General features: G+C 36.3%; 1 pseudogene across 1 annotated transcript; it reads right to left on the bottom strand.

Annotated features, from left to right (window-relative positions):
- Nucleotides 1–738: 738 nt before the first annotated feature.
- LOC143611041 (bifunctional 3-dehydroquinate dehydratase/shikimate dehydrogenase, chloroplastic-like) lies at nucleotides 739–4,809 on the bottom strand (annotated as a pseudogene). The gene is made up of 12 exons (XR_013149703.1): nucleotides 4,801–4,809; nucleotides 4,505–4,687; nucleotides 3,457–3,562; nucleotides 3,144–3,362; nucleotides 2,731–3,066; nucleotides 2,588–2,651; nucleotides 2,399–2,504; nucleotides 1,662–1,805; nucleotides 1,428–1,576; nucleotides 1,179–1,341; nucleotides 1,034–1,096; nucleotides 739–969 (listed from the first exon to the last, which is right to left on the bottom strand). The product of XR_013149703.1 is annotated as a bifunctional 3-dehydroquinate dehydratase/shikimate dehydrogenase, chloroplastic-like (transcript).

Raw genomic sequence — 4,809 nt, 5'->3', positions numbered from 1 at the left:
ATCTCTCTCCCTTGTCTTATATGTAATACTAGTCATTTCAAGGTGGTTTAGTTTTCATTTCTGTAATTATAAATTAATAAACCGTTTATTTAGATTCATCTTAACCCATCATCACCACATTTCATATTTCAATCTAACACCACATGTTTATAAGTACGAAATATGAAACCATTTGAATCTAACAAAACACATGTTCTTAAGTATGAAATATGAAACCACCTGTTACACACCTTTTTTTTCACATTTCATTTCATGGGATTGTATATGAAAGGAGCTGACTTAACTCAACTCATAATTTTTTACATTCTTTGGCTATAAATACTTCACGATCTTCATGAGGTAACAAATTCACTCTCCACTATCTACTCTAAATACCTAAGTACTTTCTCTCTATCAAAACTGTATTTATTCTCACGCCGGAGGATGATTATGAGAAGACCCCCCCCCCCCCTTTTGTCCTTCCTGTAACGAGCTCACGGTGGTTGTTTCGCAGGTTTCCGTCAGTGGACTTTGGGAGATTGGACTCATATCGTTGGTAGTATTGTACTTGACCTGTGCCCTGTGGACTTATCGAATCTAGGACCCATAAGGGGATTAGATCCGTGTTTCTTCAGCTAGGATTAAAGATTGCACGGTATGATAATAGTTCAAAGCCATGAAACAAGTCTAGTAATTATTATAGAACTTCTATAGTATTAAATCCCACTCCATCCAAAAATACATTGGGAGCCATTACTTTTCAAAAGATACGTCTTAATTAATACCCAAGTCTATTTTACAAATAACAAAAATACAACAATAATTAAATTTAGCATCAGAAAGTACAAATGATGCATAAACAATAACTGAAAATACCGCCTCCTTGCTTCGTTGCTGCTTTGAAACTTTCAGTTTCTGTATAGTACATAAGATAACATTTCATTCAAACCTAAATCATGAAAATTAGAGCACCCTTGTCGACCCGTTTACCTAAAAACAGTCCAGCGTTAGAAAATTATAACATAACAAGACAAGATAAAAAAGAGACGCGTACCTTAACCGAGACGATCAGTGATTCAATAATTTGCCATAATCTCCCTAAACAATTCCTTAGGTGCTGCAATTAAAAAATATTACAAAGCTTGTAATAAAACCGATATGGTAATATTCCACATTGTAAATTTTCATTTAAATCTTACCAGGTAATCCTGTAAATCTCTCATATTGTTGATAAGCCTGCCCTATAAACATCTCCACCCCTGTGACAATCAAGGCCCCACATTCTCCAGCTTCACGAAGCAATCGGGTGATTTTTGGCGTGTAAACCGCATCAAATACCAATGCATACGACGTCAAAGCTTCCTGCACATATTCACCTCAGATCATCATTAAATTCCAAGTGCAAAACATTATAAATTCAACACACACATAATCAGAACATATAATACCTTGGAAACAGGAGTTTGATCAATATTTGGTTGCATACCAATTGAAGTAGTGTTTGCAAGTATCATACCATCTTCCGGGTTGTAAGTGTTCAAATCAGCAAGAGACAGAGCCTTTCCACCTATTATCTCAGCAAGTTCTCTAGCGCGATCTACACGGTTTAATAAAGGAACAATTTTAAGCAAATAATTTTAGCATTATGTGCAATCTGCAATTTAGTTGGCAGTGAGAGTAACCATAAGTTCGGTTAGCTATCACAATCCGTGCACCCTTCTCTTTAGCACCATAAGCTAATGCTTTTCCCGCACCGCCAGCACCAATGACCACAAATAGTCTACCATCCAAGGGGGACCCGCTTGCACCATCTTGAACGCCTGAAGCTGCAAGAGTACGAGTGGAAATTCAAATTTTCAATAGGTCAATTTGGTTGTGTTTTATCTTAAACGGGTTACATGAAAAAACATCTAAAGCGGACAATGACAAATGGATCAAACGGGCTAAAAGTCCCCTCAAATCTGTTATTATTATTACTATTATTTTCGCATAACACCTCTTAAAATATCATCTTTATTCAGCGAATCGATTATCATTGTAATGATATTGTTGTCATAAATAGGGGTGTATATGGGTCGGTTTGGTTTGGGTGGGTTCTGGGCCCAAACCAAAAACCTAAAATTATATTTTTGAAAACCGTTTGGTTTCGGTTATTTGGTTTTCACATTGGGTTCTGTTCGGTTTCGGTTTTACCATTTGGGCCTGAAAATTTCAAGCCAAAAAAATGAATTTGGGCTTAAATTAAGTTAATATTGATTATTAAACATTTGGACTTAAAACTTTTGGATCACACATTTTTTAATTTCACATAAATTACTATAATCTGTTTTTTTCGGTTTGGTTCAGTTTGACGTTTCGAGCTCAACCCAACCCGGACCAGCTTTGACCTGACCCGTAATGCCTTAAGTTAGAAGGAAACCTCGTAGACCATCTTCAATAGCAGTAATAGCTCCTACATAATCTGTATTACAACCATAAAGCGTCCCATCATCTCTCCTTACAACACAGTTAACCGCTCCTATTAACTGTTAAAAGACAATCAATAACACCATCACACCATTAATAGCTATGTTTTTTATGTTATTAGCAAAATTATATTATTATTTACCTTTGCAGTCGGATCAACCTCATCACAGCATTGAACTACAGCTTCTTTATGAGGAATGGTACAACTGCATCCAACAACAATACATAAGATTTTCAACCAAAAACAAAAAAAAATAACTTTTATAAAACACATTATAATTCAACCTGAACCCAGCAAAATCCGTGTGTCAAGAAAATTCTTTACATCATCCACCAACAAATGCACATAAACTCCATCAAACCCAATTGATCTGAAGCTTTATTGTATAACAAAGGTGATTTACTATGCCCAACGGGCTTCCCGATAATACCATACACTTTTGTGTCGGGCCTGATTTGCCTGAAATTGAACACATCCAAAAGATCCTGGATTGTAGGCTGCCCGGGTGCAGATACCTTTCCGCGTTCAATGGTACCAAACGTCAAATATCCGCCATATTTCGGGCTAAGTAATCGAGATATCAAACCCCTTTCACCCATTGCCATTGATATAATTGGAACCTGTAACATTAATCAATTTACTTAAATAAAATGTCGCGCCAATGGTAATAATAACATGACCAGTGAAATGTGCTTACTTGAGATTGAGAAGTTATATGAAAAATGCGTGCGACATCTGTTATATCTACAGCAGTTGTTGCAATCTTCACGATGTCAGCTCCTGTTGATTGTATTTTGTTGACAAGGTTGTTGAGGTCTTCTAATGACGGGGTATTTTGGTAATTGTGTGAAGAAACAATGAGTTTGCATTTTGCAGGCTTATTTCCACCGGTTAAGTTTTTGAAATCATCAACAGCCTGCAAGTGAGTAACTGAAATGAGAAATCTGAATGAAACTTTAAACAATATGTTTTATAGCAGATAACGACAGTTGCTGTATCGTAGAAGGAACCTGAAGGTCAACATCAATGTGATCAGCTCCTAACTCCATGGCTAACCGAAGAGCCGACAATCGGCTCCGTTCATCGCCATCATACTGACCACCTTCCCATTTTGGCCTACAAAGTAACACAGAGTCAGAAAACATTTTAAGCCAGATTAACTATTAAGACTAGGGATGTTCATGGTCTGGTTCAGCTGGTTTTGACCGAATTTATGGGACGAACCAGTAACTACAGTTTTTGGAGAAAGTAAACTGAACTGGCCAAAACGGTTATGTAAGGGTAACACCCGGAAAGGAGCATTGGTATGAATGAGATCAAGAGAGCTATGCTCTGAACATTGTTACGAAAGGAGATTAAGAGAACATAAGGGCTCACTAAAGACAAAGATGGTTGTACAGCAGAGAAGAGCTGGAAAACAATAGTACAAGTGTAGATGCCATATTGTCCTATATATATACCTCGAATGTCTGTAACGATACATATGATATATGAATACAAAGAATATCATTTCACCTTTAACTATGTGTTTTATATAATCTCTCAAATATCACTCACGTTTATTGTTTAATCGAGCCGGTCTTGGTCCATATTCCTTAAGTGTCCAAGATTTGCTTTAACATTTGCGCCAACCATGGGACAAAAGTTCAGTAAAATGATAGACTTTTTAAAAAGGACAAACAAAAAAAATGTGAGAAAGAGCCTAAAGTACAAAATCAGTTACATTAACAATTCATGTGTGTTAAAAGTTAAAACTAAAAATATTAATGTGTAGTGTAATTATTAGACTTGTTTACATGAAATAAATATTTTGTTAAAATTTTCAGTTAATAGGGTGTGAAGGTGAAATGACCAAACTACTCCTCAATTAATGTGGCAGTTCCAAAGTGTAAACGGAACTAGGAAAGCATAACCCGAAGCCGAAGCGTAGTAGTCCTAACCCTGCCTTGAACCAATTTCTAATGACTCTAATTTAGACTGCATTCTTCATACAATACAAATACAATACGCCTAGGGGGGTAACTAATATTAAAGTTGTGGGAAATAGTAAAACAGTACCTGTAAGTGAAAAGTGTGGGGAGAGGAGTAGATTGAATTAGGGTTTGGATATCCTCTTTAACACCTTTTTTTAAGCTATCAAATCTGATTTCAACAAGGTTTAGCCAAATTCATTTGAGTCAGCATCTGATCCAGGGTATCCGCCATGATGGGTGCACATATTAGAGTTGACTTCCGTTCCACCTGACCAGTTAAACATAATCACTACTCAATTATTAATTGATTAATAGAAATGCTGCTGCATAAAGAAAGAAAGAATGAAAGAGAAGGTAAATGAATGATGGATTGGGACTTACGACCTCCAT

This window comes from Bidens hawaiensis, unplaced genomic scaffold (genome assembly GCF_021521415.1).
Source record: "Bidens hawaiensis isolate Kalapana, Puna unplaced genomic scaffold, B.hawaiensis_p1.1 tig00000237_1, whole genome shotgun sequence".
Lineage (NCBI taxonomy): Eukaryota > Viridiplantae > Streptophyta > Magnoliopsida > Asterales > Asteraceae > Bidens > Bidens hawaiensis.
The sequence above is the reverse complement of the archived record's forward strand: the minus strand, read 5'-3'. Positions and strand labels throughout refer to the sequence as shown.